This window comes from Rattus rattus, chromosome 7 (assembly GCF_011064425.1).
Source record: "Rattus rattus isolate New Zealand chromosome 7, Rrattus_CSIRO_v1, whole genome shotgun sequence".
Taxonomy (NCBI): Eukaryota; Metazoa; Chordata; class Mammalia; order Rodentia; family Muridae; genus Rattus; species Rattus rattus.
Window position 1 is genome coordinate 108,238,555 of NC_046160.1, and position 16,238 is coordinate 108,254,792.

Sequence of the window (16,238 nt, forward strand, 5' to 3'; positions counted from 1 at the left end):
TCTGATACATCTACAACGGGTTCCTGGGTCTGTTCTTGCAATGTCGGTTAGGGTTAGGGTTAGGGTTAGGGTTAGGGTTAGGGTTAGGGTTAGGGTTAGGGTTAGGGTTAGGGTTAGGGTTAGGGTTAGGGTTAGGTTTCCAGAGACGTTGATTCCCTTGGAAACTCTCAGCAGCAGCATGTTAGTACGTCCCAAAGGCATTTTTACTTCCTGCTCCTTTTGCAGGGCTTCTGCCTCACTTCCTTCAACTCTGTGCTTGGATATTACATGAAATTGCTTTCCTAGCCATCTGCTCTGTAATAGCAACACTCATAACACCGTGTCTACACCTTATTCTGCTTTTACCATTTGGAGTCTGCTGTAATGTCATTCATCTTTCCTAGTGAATAGGGACTTGTTTCACAACATTTCTTCAGTGTAGAATGTGAATTTGTAAAGTAATTGAATATTAATTATAAATACTTTCCTCCAAACACAAAGATTCTATCAATGATATCATTCACTAATATTTATAGCGAGCCTTTTACATAATTAAAGGCAATAATTAATAATAGATTTCTGCAGACACGTACATGGAGTCAAAATTTTATCAAATTCATGTAACATTAAACATAGTTTATAAAACCTTTAAACAATATCTAATTGTTAAGTTAAATATTTGTGAGGGGCAAGAGGGTTTGGGATGGGCTAATTTTGGAGGGATAACCAGGAAGGGGGTATCATTTGAAATGTAAATAAATAAAATGATTAATTAAAAATGTTTAATAGTTGCCTTTAAGAAAAACATCAGCCAGGGCGGAACTTCAGCTTATTTGTCCCTCTGAAGATCCAGTAGTCTGAAGGCCTCCCAGGAGATCTGCCACAACCAGCGAAACAGGTAATGGACCCTTCCAAATAACCAAAGTAGCTGAGAGCCCTGAGGAGCCCAGGAGATGAGATCCATCCCCTCTGCTCAAACTCTGCCTCCCTTTTGGCTGGCACAGACTGTCAGCCTGTCTATGCACCTGAAGATCCCACAGTCTAAAGGCCTCCAAAGAGATCTATACCCAGGGCTACAGGGCAAATCGTCACCATGTTTGCCTATCTGAATACACCACAATGTGAAGGCCTCCCAGGAGTTCTGGTGCAGCCAGAGCCACAGGTCTCCCAGGAGACCTTCAGCAAACCAGGGACACTGGAGGAGAAACTCAGACAAGTTAACCAGATAACTAGCTAGCAAGAGGCAAGCTCAAGACCATAAGCAGCAGAAGCCAAGAAGACTAGAAGGAAATTCACAAACACACGGCTACAATCAACCAAATAGAAACGAAGAAAATAACACAAAGAATGAACAAAACCAAAATCTGGTTCATTGAAAAAACGAACAAGATTAATAACCCCCTAGACAAACGAACTGAAGGTCACAGAGACAGTGTCAAATCTAAGAAAATCAGAAATGAAAAGGGAGACATAACAACAGAAACTGAGGATGTTTTTAAAATATCATCAGGTCCTACTAAAAAAGCCTATACTCAAAAAAACCTGAAAATCGAGATGAAATAGATGATTTTCTAGACAGATACAATGTACCAAAGTTAAATCAAGAGCAGGTAAACTTTCAAAACCCATATTGCCAAAAGAAAAAGAAATGTTTAAAATCCTCCCAACCAAAACATAAATAAATAAATAAATAAATAAATAAATAAATAAATAATAAATAAATAATAAAAGCCCAGGCTTCAAAGTCTTTATTACTGAATTCTACCAGATCTTCCAAAAGACCTAATACCAATATTCCTCAAACTATTCCATGAAATAGAAACAGAAGGAACACTACCTAATTCATTCTGTGAAGCCACAATAAACCACACAAAGACTCAACAAAGACAACTTCATACAAAATTCCAATGTGAGTATCAATGCAAAAGTTCTCCATTAAATTCCAGCAAACCGAATGGAAGAACACATCAGAACAATCATTTATCAGCATCAAGTAGGCTTCATGCCATTGACTCAGGGTTTGATTTAATAAATGAAAATCCATTAATGTAATCTCTACATGAACAAATTCAAAGAAAAAAATGATACGGTCATCTCATTATATGCTAAAAAGGCATTTGACAAAATGCAATACTCCTCCATTTTAAAAGTATCGAAGAGATCAGGAAGATGATCAGGTGTTGGGTGGACAAACAAGAGAGAAGCCCTGAGGGGCAGCAGAAGAAATGGAAATAAGCAACCTCAGGGTATGGGGTGACTCTATAAAGTACCTGAGACCTGGGAGGGGAGAGACTCTCAGAACTCAATGGGAAGAATCTTACATGAAATGCCCAACAGTTAGGAGAGGGAATTTGTAGAATCTACCTCCAGTAGAAAGACAAGGCATCAAGTGGAGTGTTTAGGTTTCCATCCCACAATCAAAAACTCAAACCTAGAATTGTTCCTGTCTTAAAGAACTGAAGAAGAAAAAAAAATGGAGACGAGACTGAGGGAAAGGAATTCCAGTGACAGGTCCAAATTGGGATCTATCTCAAGGAGGAGCGTCAAGGCCTGACACTATTACTGGTATTATAGTGTGCTTACAGAAAGACACCTAGCATGGATGTCCTCTGAGAGGCTCAACAGGGAGCTGAGTGAGACAGGTGCAGATAATTACAGCCAAACAACGGACTGAATTCAGAAACCCTTTGGTTGAATTAGGGAAAGGCTGGAAGAAGCTGAGGAAGAGGGCAACCCCATAGGGAAGACCAGCATCTCAAGGAACCTGGACCCCTGTATCATTAAGATACTGAGCCTCCACCCAGGCAGCATACAAGATCAGGTCCAAGGCCACCAACACATTTCTTTTTTTTTTTCTTTCTTTATTAACTTGGGTATTTCTTATTTACATTTCGATTATTATTCTCTTTCCCGGTTTCCAGGCCAACATCCCCCTAAACCCTTCCCATCGTCCCCCCATTACCGCCCTCCCCCCAACAATCACATTCACTCAGGGTTCAGTCTTAGCAGGACCAAGGGTTTCCCCTTCCACTGGTGCTCTTACTAGGCTGTTCATTGCTACCTGTGAGGTTGGAGCCCAGGGTCAGTCCATGTATAGTCTTTGGGTAGTGGCTTAGCCCCTAGAAGCTCTGGTTGTTTGGCATTGTTGTTCATATGGGGTCTCGAGCCCCTTCAAGCTCTTCCAGTCCTTTCTCTGATTCCTTAAACGGGGGTCCCGATCTCAGTTCAGTGGTTTGCTGCTGGCATTCGCCTATGTATTTGTTGTATTCTGGCTGTGTCTCTCAGGAGAGATCTACATTCGGTTCCTGTCAGCCTGCACTTCTTGACTTCATCCATCTTGTCTAATTGGGTGGCTGTAAATGTATGGGTCACATGGGGCAGGCTCTGAATGGGTGTTCATTCTGCCTCTGTTCTAAACTTTGCCTCCCTATTCCCTGCCAAGGATATTCTTGTTCCCCTTTTAAAGAAGGAGTGAAGCCTTTACATTTTGATCATCCTTCTTGAGTTTCATGTGTTCTGTGCATCTAGGGCAATTCAAGCATTTGGGCTAATAGCCACTTATCAATGAGTGCATAGCATGTGTGTTTTTCTGTGATTGGGCTACCTCATTCAGGATGATATTTTCCAGTTCCATCCGTTTGCCTATGAATTTCATAAAGTCATTGTTTTTGATAGCTGAGTAATATTCCATTGTGTAGATGTACCACATTTTCTGTATCCATTCCTCTGTTGAAGGGCATCCAGGTACTTTAAAGCTGCTGGCTATTATAAATAAGGCTGCTATGAACATAGTGGAGTATGTGTTTTTGTTATATGTTGGGGCATCTTTTGGGTATATGCCCAAGAGAGGTATAGCTGGATCCTCAGGTAGTTCAATGTCCAATTTCTGAGGAACCTCCAGACCGATTTCCAGAATGGTTGTACCAGTCTGCAATCCCACCAACAATGGAGGAGTGTTCCCCTTTCTCCACATCCTCGCCAGCATTTGCTATCACCTGAGTTTTTGATCTTAGCCATTCTCACTGTGTGAGGTGAAATCTCAGGGTTGTTTGATTTGCATTTCCCTTATGACTAAAGATGTTGAACATTTCTTTAGGTGTTTCCCACCCATTCTGCATTCCTCAGCTGTGAATTCTTTGTTTAGCTCTGAGCCCCATTTTTTAATAGGGCTATTTGTCTCCCTGAAGTCTAAATTCTTGAGTTTATCATATACTTTGGATATAAACCCTCTATCTCTTGTAGGATTGGTAAAGATCTTTTTCCAATTTGTTGGTTGCCGCTTTTGTCCTAACCACAGTGTCCTTTGCCTTTACAGAAGCTTTTGCAGTTTTAAGGAGATCCCATTTGTTGATTCTGATCTTAGAGCATAAGCCATTGGTGTTTTGTTTTGTGAAAGTTTTCCCAGGGCCCATGTGTTCTAGATTCTCCCCACTTTTTCTTCCATTAGTTTGAGTGGATCTGGTTTGATGTGCAGGTCCTTTTCCACTTGGACTTAAGTTTTGTACAGGGTGATAAGCATGGATTGATCTGCATTCTTCTACATGTTGACCTCCAGTTGAACCAGCACCATTTGCTGAAAATGCTATCTTTTTTCCATTGAATGGTTTGGGCTCCTTTGTCAAAAATCAAGTGACCACAGGTGTGTGGGTTCATTTGTGGGTCTTCAATTCTATTCCATTGGTCTATCTGTCTGTCTCTGTACCAATACCATGCAGTTTTTATCACTATTGCTCTGTAATACTGCTTGAGATCAGGGATAGTGATTCCCCAAGAAGTCCTTTTATTGTTGAGGATAGTTTTAGCTATCCTGGGTTTTTTGTTATTCCAGATGAATTTGCAAATTGTTCTGTCTAACTCTATAAATAATTGGATTGGAATTTTGATAAGGATTGCATTGAATATGTAGATCGCTTTTGGTAAAATGGCCATTTTTACTATATTAATCCTGCCAGTCCATGAGCATGGGAGATCTTTCTGTCTTCTGAGGTCTTCAATTTCTTTCTTCAGAGGCTTGAAGTTCTTATTGTACAGATCTTTTACTAGCTTGGTTAAAGTCACACCGAGGTATTTTATATTATTTGGGACTATAATGAAGGGTGTCATTTCCCTAATTTCTTTCTCAGCTTGTTCCTCTTTTGTGTAGAGGAAGGCTACTGATTTATTTGAGTTAATTTTATACCCAGCCACTTTGCTGAAGTTGTTTATCAGCTTTAGTTGTTCTCTGGTGGAACTTTTGGGATCACTTAAATATATTATCATATCATCTGTAAATAGTGATATTTTGACTTCTTCTTTTCTGATCTGTATCCCCTTGATCTCCTTTTGTTGTCTGATTGCTCTGGCTAGAACTTCAAGAACTATATTGATTAAGTAGGGAGAGAATGGGCAGCCTTGTCTAGTCCATGATTTTAGTGGGATTGCTTCAAGTTTCTCTCCATTTAATTTAATGTTAGTGACTGGTTGCTGTATATGGATTTTACTATGTTTAGGTATGGGCCTTGAATTCCCTATTCTTTCCAGGACTTTTATCATGAAGGGTATTGAATTTTGTCAAATGCTTTCTCAGCATCTAATGAAATGATCATGTGGTTTTGTTCTTTCAGTTTGTTTATATAATGGATCACGTTGATGGTTTTCTGTATATTAAACCATCCCTGCATGCCGGGGATGAAGCCTACTTGATCATGGTGGATGATTGTTTTGATGTGCTATTGGATTCGGTTTGCCAGAATTTTATTGAGTATTTTTGCGTCGATATTCATAAGGGAAATTGGTCTGAAGTTCTTTCTTTGTTGGGTTTTTGTATGATTTAGATAAAAGCATAATTGTGGCTTCATAGAAGGAATTTGGTAGTGCTCCATCTGTTTCAATTTTGTGGAATAGTTTGGATAGTATTGGTATGAGGTCTTCTATGAATGTCTGATAGAATTCTGCACTAAACCCGTCTGGACCTAGGCTCTTTTTAGTTGGGAGACCTTTAATGACTGCTTCTATTTCGTTAGGAGTTATGGGGTTGTTTATATGGTTTATCCGTTCCTGATTTAACTTCGGTACCTGGTATCTGTCTAGGAAATTGTCCATTTCCTGCAGATTTTCAAGTTTTGTTGAATATAGGCTTTTGTAGTAGGATCTGTTGATTTTTTTTAATTTCATAACTACTGATTCTGTAGTTATGTCTCCCTTTTCATTTCTGATTTTGTTAATTTGGACACACTCTCTGTGTCCTCTCGTTAGTCTGGCTAAGGGTTTATCTATCTTGTTGATTTTCTCAAAGAACCAACTTTTGGTTCTCTTGATTCTTTCTATGGTCCTTTTTGTTTCTACTTGGTTGATTTCAGCTTTGAGTTTAATTATTTCCTGCCTTATACTCCTCCTGGGTGTATTTGCTTCTTTTTGTTCTAGAGCTTTTAGGTGTGCTGTCAGGCTGGTGACCTATCCTCTCTCCCGTTTCTTTCTGCAGGCACTCAGAGCTATGAGTTTTCCTCTTAGCACAGCTTTCATTGTGTCCCATAAGTTTGGGTATGTTGTACCTTCATTTTCATTAAATTCTAATTAGTCTTTAATTTCTTTCTTTATTTCTTCCTTGACCAGGTTATCATTAAGTAGAGCGTTGCTCAACTTCTATGTATATGTGTGCCTTCTTCCCTCATTGTTGTTGAAGACCAGGTTTAGGCCGTGGTGGTTTGATAGGACACATGGGATTATTTCTATCTTTCTGTATCTGTTGAGGCCTGTTTTATTACCAATTATATGGTCTATTTTGGAGAAAGTACCATGAGGTGCTGAGAAGAATGTAGGGTGTCTAGAGATGTCAACACGTGATTCATAGAATCTAAAGTTTTGAATGAGGAGAAAGGAGATATCCAGCCCCTTAGCTTAATTCATAGAAGTTTGCAAGAATGTTGGGTTTACATAGCAGTTGCTACACCACCCTCAGGGTGCTCACACATGTTCTGTTCTCTCTAAACAACATATTACAAATGCTTTACACGCTTTGGAATTGTCTCTGACTTTGTGGACAGACAGGTGCCATTATTAACCTATTGGGCTATAATCCCAGACTTGTGCTGTATTATCCAACCCTGTACTCTTCCAATTTAGGACAAGAAGAAGAGACCTCCCTTTTTTATCTCCTTTAGATCTGTTGATATTTCTATTAAGTTATTTATTTACTTTACATCCTGATTGCAGCTTTTCCTTGCTCCTCTTTTCCCAGTTCCTCTATCTCCCCTCCCCTTCCTCCCTCCTCAATTTTTATAATAAGGAGATCCTAGTTTTGTACTGGAACTATCTCTGTCTGTCATTGAGATGTGTATGGGGACCTGTGACCAATGTTTAAGGCAGAGATTTCCAGTTACTTAGCATTCACATGAATTTCTCTTGTGAAACATGGGTTTTATTTACCTTAACAAATGCAATCATTTTCTGGCATGTCCAAAATCAGATTACCATGAATTTAATATATTCAAACTTAAATAACTCATTTTGATGTGGCTTAACAGTTCTGGAAAACAAGTCAACATTTTATTAACAGGCAGCTGTTCGAAAAATCTCAGGAAAGGAGCTGAGGCTTCTTTTTTATTTGGCAGAAAGTTGTAGGTATGAGGATCTTAAATCATCCCTAATACACTAGCTGAGAAGTCACCCACACACGGATTTCCAGAGCACTCGATACACTGGGCGAAAGCAATCCCTTACCTTGTTGTTATACATGTTGAGACATACTTCAGCCTTTTACATTTTCTAATGTGTAAAGAAAGTCTAGGCATGGGAGGAATAATAATATTCCTTAATTGAGTTACCTAGTGGCTTATTTTGTCATACTATTTAAATTTTATTAACTTGATACCCTTTTATAGTTCCCATGTAAAACGAAAGAAAGCCTCTTAGCGGCTATCTGAAATTTTCGACCGCAATTATCCTTAACAAATCAGTTTGAAATGCTCCTCCACTCTTTATTGATCTTTTCCAATGTCAACTTATTTTCTTTCCATGCACACGAGAACAAACGTTGCAGTACATGGCAAGTTATACATCTGTCCGCTAACAACACTGCGAGGAAATTCAGGACAGATTCCATGCCCTATTCATCATTTATCTGCAGCATCTGACTTAGCTTGTAGCCTGGAGTAGCTACTTAATAAGTGTTCATTGAAGTTTTGCATGGACAGGCATGCTAATTGGTTGGTTTCTAACGCATCTCTCTTCAGTGTACTTCCGCTCCAAATGCTTCATACACGAGCTAACAATTAAAAGCATCTTTGAGAACCTTTCAGGACCTCATCATTGTCACCCTCAGCAATATACACATTAATTAAACACATACTCTAACCTGGGATGGAATATCTTTTGTCAAAAAGTTGTACATATAACTAATTGTGTCACCCAAAATAGTTGCATGAGTGTGGAAATAGAAATACCCCATTGAGATCCTTTTGTTCAATTTTTTTTAAAGAAAAGTATCAAATTTAATAAAATTAAGTGATGTATTCCATCATAGAAGCAAAGAGTTAGAGTTTGGTGGGTATAGTTGACATTTTTACATTTGTTTAAGTTTAGTTTATGTAAATTGTTTTATGTCTCCTTGTTATTAATTATAAAATGTTCATAGATGAATGATGTCTATGACAAGCAGTCCAAAGATGATCAAATCCTAACCTATGGATTGGTAAATATGTTGTGCCATGTGGAAAAAGGAAGGTTACAGACAGAAATTTTGTTAAATACCATCAGTTGGAAATGGTTCCTTGGATTTATCCAGATGAATCAAACTAAGCTCATGACTCTTCCCAAGCCAAGCACCTCTAGTAGCGATATGAGCATGGACGCATGGTCAAAGAGATGCCAATTTGATGGTAGGAGGACTAAACTCTAGCCAAAGAATGTCCATCTCTAGGAACAGGGCAATTTAAGCTAATGGATTCTGTGATGATCTTATTGAAGGAATGTTGCCCTGCCTATTGTTGACCTTAGTCTAGTGTGACCCAAACTGGAGTCCCAATGTTCCCAATTATTTGTTATAGGAGCAACACAAAATTTCCATAATATCTGATTGCCTTTGGCTTGATGATTCCCTGGCATTAAATTCAAATATGCTGTATATTTCATTCCTGATTGTCATATTTGGCGTCTGTTTAAAATTGACATACGTTCATACTAAAGGCTTCTGTTATACAAATGTATGTATTTGATACACTTCAGTAGAACCTTTCAATTCTCTGCTTGAGCAAAGGATTTTGTAGCAAACTCCTGTCCTTTCACACAATAGAAATCTGAGCTTGCAAATCTCCTGCCATTTACTACAGTTGAAATCTGAATGACGCAAGGCATGAGTAACAACATAATAGGGCCCTCATATTGTAATCTGGATAGATGTGTGTCATGCTGTGGAAATCAAATATTGTTCCCCTTGACGTTTTGACAAGTAATTTCGACAACAATATACATTTGGCTAACTCATGAATGCAGTGCTTCTCGTCCTCTGGATAGTGCAGGCTTTGCACTATGCTAAGAATGACAACAATTATAGAGCTGACGTGTGTCTGCCAAGTGAACAGATGGCCTTGCAGTTTAGAGGAACAATGGTGAGGAAAGGAAAAGTGAAGGGGTGTGGTAAAGGAGACGGTAGGGTGGGATTTAAAAAAATCCCTCAATCTTAAACAACAATGACAAAATGAAAGAAGGATTCAGACAATGCATGCTACAGATTGCTATGGAAAGACCTAGGAGAAAACTGTTTACTAATGACCCTCATAGGATTTGCAAATATCGTCGACCCTGCACTTGAGAGCCACAAGGAATAAACTTATAATATTAACATTCTTAGTAGCAGAAAGAGCTAATTTAAAGTGTAGTCAATTGGGGGTTAAAGCAAGGTGACACTTTTTCTTAGTCTTTGTGTCCTTGTCTTTAAAAGAAATATATTTATTTTGGAGGGCAACAAGCAAAAATAATAAGAATTAGAACTCCTCCCCTATGAATCTTAAAACAGTTTTACAGATACTCTTTATAGGAACAATGAGGTGACAGTCCTTTTTGACCATTTTGAAAAATTCTATCTTGATTGAGAGAAATCATGCCAAGTACTGAAATGTGGGTACGTCTTTGCAAAGACCTCAATGGCAGAGGTAGTGTGTTTGTATGCTTGAATTTGTGTGTAGATTTTCTTTTTTTATTTTTATTTTTCTTGGATATTTTATGTATTTACATTTCAAATGTTATCCCCTTTCCTGTTCTCTCATACCCCTCCCCCTCCCCCCTGCTTCTATGAAGATGCTTCCACTCCCACCTACCCACTGCAAGTTCAATGCGCTGGCATTCTCCTACATTGGGGAAAAGAGACTTCACAGGACCAAGGCCTTTTCCTCCTATTAATGCTGGACAATGCCATCCTCTGCTACATATGTGGTTGAAGTCATGGGTCCCTCCATGTGTACTCATTGTTTGGTGGTTTAGTCTCTGGGAGCTCTGGTGAGGTCTGTTTGGTTGATATTGTTGTTCTTTCTGTGGGGTTGCAAAGCCCTTCAGCTCATTCAGTCTTTTCCCTAACTTCTCCATTAGGGTCCCCTTGTTCAGTCCAACGGACAGCTGCTATTATCCTCATCTGTATCAGTAGGGTTCTGGCAGAGGCTCTCAGGAGACACCTATATCTGGCTCTTGTCACCAAGCACTTCTTGGCATTATCAATAGTGACTGGGTTTGGTGGCTGTATTGGGATGGAACCACAGGTAGGGCAATCTCTAGATGACCTTTCCTTCAGTCTCTGCTCCACACTTTGTCCCTGTGTTTCCCCCAGTGAGTATTTTGTTCCTCCTTCTAAGAAGGACTGAAACATCCATATTTTGGTCTTCCTTCTTCTCGAGCTTCATATGGTCTGTGACAAAATCACTTTCTGAGCGCAGCTCACAAATTTAGCTAGTCTACTTAGTAAAACCTGTCTACTAAAATACCGTCTCTGTTACAGTGCTCTGAGATTATAACTATGCTGCCAGGACTACCAGTTATTTTTGTGGTTGTTGTTAGCTGAATAGGGTTTCCCAGAATTTGATGTCAAGCATGTTACATACTGATGTATCCTCCATCTTTTTGTTTTGACAACACTCTTTATACCCAAATATCATTTTAGATGCCAAAGTGTCAAACTAATGATAATGACTGTTATTTTTCATGCAAAGTATTTAATCTTAAAAAAATATTTTCTTTCACTAAAGAGGTGTCTAACCTTCAAAAGACTTGAGGTCCCATGGAGTGGGGAGGTGAGGCGGTGAGTATGGGGACATACTCTTGGAGACAGGCAGGAGGAGGAATGAGATGAGAAAGTGTGAGGCCACACCTCAAAATGGTAATGACTGGACTATAAAAAATGAAAGTAATAAAATTTTTTCTTATACATTACCTTGGGTAATAGTCTATTGAAAACTCATATAGATATGGGTTGCTATTGTTGTACCTTATGAAGACAACATATTCAAGGCCACAAATTTAGTAAGTGGGAAGTGGTTCTTAAAAACCAGATTTATATAATTCTAGTTTCTCTAGTACTTGTCTTCAAATAAGAATGGTAATCCAAGGCAATGATAATATATGAAAACCACAATTTCAATGACTGAGCACAGGCACCTGGTATGAGGGTGATAAACTGGTGTTAAGTCTGAAGAGCCTCACTGTCTCAGAAGATCACACATAAAGTCAAATCCCTTTAATTTGCAAACTATGTGGCTCTTTATGTTAGACCTTGTTAAGGCTCTTCTTCCAGAGGAAGGAAGAATATATGAAAGAACACCTATGGACATATTTATACAATACACACAGAGACACACACATACACACACACACACAGAGATTGAATAAACACATTTGTATTTTTACATCTTTGCAGAAAATACAGGAATATGAATGCTTAAGGGAGGCTGGGTTTGCAGTGTAGCTGTTTGGTCAAAGATAAGGAGAGATTATAGTGGATATCTAGGCATCTCTGTAATACATTCCTTAGAAAGTCTTATTGATATATTTGTAAATGGCAAGAAATCTTCAGGCTGGATCTCCAGAGATTTGTTCAGAGGCCTTAGAATTTTGCTTCAGCCTCATCTGACCTACTGTAAGGATTTGTAATAATCTTTTGTCCTATTCAACTTTGCCTCTAAAGATGCCTTGATTTGCTCATATGATTTAACATGCTCCTCAAGGAACATATGCTTACCTTTATATATTTATGTGATACAGATATTTATTTTTAATATTTACATGTATTTATTATAATTTACATAGTCAGACTTTCTGCAGCCTTATGGCTTCGCTTCTCTATCACCCTTTTCCACCTTTATCCCTTCCAACCCTCCAGCATGCCATAAAAGAGAAAGAAGGCTAGAGAGGAAAGGGAGTGTCAGTGTCATTAGACTACATCCCGCTGATTAGTCGTGACAAGTTCCTTCAGGCAATGCTAATCTTTGTCATCAGGATATCTCCAACCAGCAACCATCAACCAGCAACCAGCAGCCAGCAACCAGCAGCAACCAGCAACCAGCAACCAGCAACCAGCAACCAGCAACCAGCAACCAGCAACCAGCAACCAGCAACCTGCAAACAGCAACCTGCATCCTGCAACCAGCCAATAGGAGCAGCAGGAGCAGGGGTTAGCAGCTACCATGTCTCTCTGAAGTCTAGGATGTTTTACATTTTCAAGAATCTCTAGAATTCCAAATTTCATACAATTGTAAGAGCTAACTGCAGTTGGGAGAATCACACACCTACTAGAGCACAAGGGAGATCATAGCTGCTGGGGACAATCTGAAGCAGCCCCATATCCCTGACCTGGGATTAAAACAAAGCATTCCTGTTGCATTGTTATATTTAAAGAGACCCAAAATCTCATTACAGATTTATGTAAAAATGTACTGTTGTATGTAAAGTGTGTGTGTGTGTGTGTGTGTGTGTGTGTGTTTGCTTGCAAATATTGTGCACATACTTCTCTACTTTTAATATATGGGTTACCAGAACCAAAAGATAGATGATAGATAGATGATAGATAGATAGATAGATAGATAGATAGATAGATAGATAGATAGATAGTGGATGGATGGATGGATGGATAAACAAATGATTTACAGTAAGACCACAGCAGAACAACCCTAATTGGCACTAAAATCACATTGGGGAATGCTCTTAGATGTACCTGAAGGGTAGAGCCCTAGACTAGCATTTTCAAGGTCCTGGGTTTAATTCCCTGGTTTGACTTTGCACTTATATTGGACATTTTTTATTTACATTTCTAATGTTATCCCCATTCCCCCACTCAACCACCTTTTGTTTTCTGAGCCACCTTGTCAGCTCAGTTTTTTGTTGACTTCTTTTCAGGGGATACTTAATTACCTTTTGTATTTAATTTCCATTTGTTTAATGAGAGGTGTTGAAAGTTAATAAATAAACCAGGTTACTTTAGAGCTGTAGAGACCATGGTACCCCAAATGAGCCCAGTCAATTGGAAAAGTTTTTTTTATATTTTTCTTCCTGGTTTACTCACCTACCTCGACATTTTAAACTAAAACTTAGGTCTGGGTTTGTAGGTGTGGGACAATCTATTCTGTTCGTTATTATTGTGGTTTGACTGTGAATGTTCCCCATATTCTTGGGCATTTGCTATTTGGCAGGGCCTAGTATGGCTTCGCTGAAGGCGGCATTCTACTGCAAATGGGTTTTGTGAAGTTAAAGCATTGAGTCACTTCTATTTCATTTTGCTTTGTGCTTGTGTTCAAAGACATGGGCTCTTAGCTGCTCTTCCTGCTGACATGCCTGCTGCTTTCTGTCCTAGTGAACTTCCACCACTCCGAACTATAAGCACAAGGAATTATTCGGCCTTGATAAAATGGGTGTGTGTGTGTGTGTGTGTGTGTGTGTGTGTGTGTGTGTGTGTGTGTGTGTGATCATCATCATCGTCATTGTTGTTGTTCTGTTGTTGTCAGTTTTCACCCAGAAAGTACAACATCATGTATCAATGGGTCTTGAGTATTTTTTTTTCAGTACCTTGGCTCATTAAATTCTATACAACCTATATTTTCTACACTCTCATGGTTTCAAGGAGAAAACTCCACAAAGTGTTTTGTGTCTTTGAGTTCTTTGTATGATGAAGAATACTTAACTAAAATGTGAAAAAATCAATGGTATTGTGACAAATTTAAATTCAGATAAGAGTTCCTAACTGTGTTAGAGGGGAAGAGATTTCATTTGACTGTCCTAAAAGAAGCTGAGAGCTCACACCTTCACACATAGCATGAAACAGAGAGAATAAGCTAGCAGTGACTTAAAGGCTAAATTCTCAAAACCCCATGACCAGTGACATCTTTCCTTCAGAAATCACTCTAACATAAGGGCCTAAACCTCTTCCAATTGTGCTCCTGACTGGAAAGCAAGTGTTACCCTGCCTGGGATTCTGGGCTCTCCCATCTCTGTCATCCCACTGAGCCTCAGTGAACCACCAACCTACTTGCTAATGTCAACTCTAAGAGAAACCTAACATCTAGGATACAGCATTTAAATTTTGATGGTGTAGACTTATTTATTTTCTGTATGTAAGACATGCTTCTGGGAATGACATATTAATAATTTACTGATTATCATCTTTATACCTTTTTTCAAAATAACAGTCCTATTACTGTATTCTCAGTTGTATAGATGATAAAATTGAGTCTTATAAAATATATGTATATTCCAAGCTATGTAAATTGTAAGCTTCTTTTTGATAAGTGTATCCCTAATCTTTACTATACTTTCATTCAGTGATATTGAACCATGCATTAGGAATTAGTTACAAGTGCCATAACTTGCTTAATTTCTCTAATGATGTGATCCACTGTTTTGTCCTACTTTGAAGTCTTTAATGTATAATGGACATGTGGAAAGGTATGTGTATCCCATAGCCTTTGGTATTTATTGACATTTTATTTCTTATAAGGGCTCATGTACACAGTCAGGCTTATGAGTATTTCCGAATAAATTTATACTTCAACTGCTTCCTCAGATAGAAAATCAAGTGTCTATAGCTGACTTAAATTTTCTTCCTCCACTTAACCATTAATTTGCTGATTTATAATTTTCCCTTATTCTATAGGCTTGGATGTCTGTAAGCATCATGGCTGCATTAGAATGGTGTGCTTGAAAAGAAGAATGTGACACAACTATCACTCAGGTGAATGTTACAGTATTTGAAGGGCTAGGCATAGAAATAGCTTGTTAGAGTTCAGTGTGATAAAGTCACTTCAGATACATGCACAGATTGTTTTAGCAATATGAAACCGGGATAGTTTCAATAGCTGTTGTGGTATAGAGATTACAATTATTTTACAAATGGCTAAACATATTTTATAGTATCTGTAGAACTTCATCACATAATACAGGGGAGTAAATCAAATATGTCATGATCAAAAGTAAGAAAGGATCTCAAATAATATTCACGTATTGAAATGTTCAACATTCTGCAGAAAAAATTTTTTCGGAAGAGAGAGAAATGACAGAGTTGGAAATGGCACTATACTTTGAAAGTGGACATTTCTTTTTTTTAATCTTTATTAACTTGATTATTTCTTATTTACATTTCCATTTTTATTCTCCTTCCCAGTTTGCAGGTCAACTTCCCCCTAACCCCTCCTTCTCCCCTTCTATATGGGCTTCCCCTCCCCATCTTCCCCCCATTACCCCTCTCCCCCCAACAATCACGTTCACTGGGGGTTAAGTCTTGACAGGACCAAGGGCTTCCCCTTGCACTGGTGCCCTTACTAGGCTATTCATTGCTACCTATGTGGTTGGAGCCCAGGGTCAGTCCATGTATAATCTTTGGGTAGTGGCTTAGTCCCTGGAAGCTCTGGTTGGTTGGCATTGTTGTTCATATGGGGTCTCAAGCCCCTTCACTCTCTTCCAGTCCTCCTTTCTCAGAGTCCTTCAATGGGGGTCCCGTTCTCAGTTCAATGGATTGCTGCTGGATTACATTCGCCTATGTATTTGCTGTATTCTGGCTGTGTCTCTCAGGGGAGATCTACATCTGGTTCCTGTCGGCCTGCACTTCTTTGCTTCATCCATCTTATCTAGTTTGGTGGCTGTATATGTATGGGTCACATGTAGGGCAGGCTCTGAATAGGTGTTCCTTCTGCCTCTGTTCTACGCTTTGCCTCCCTATTCCCTGCCAAGGGTATTCTTGTTCCCCTTTTAAAGAAGGAGTGAAGCATTCGCATTTTGGTCATCCTTCTTGAGTTTCATGCATTCTGTGCATC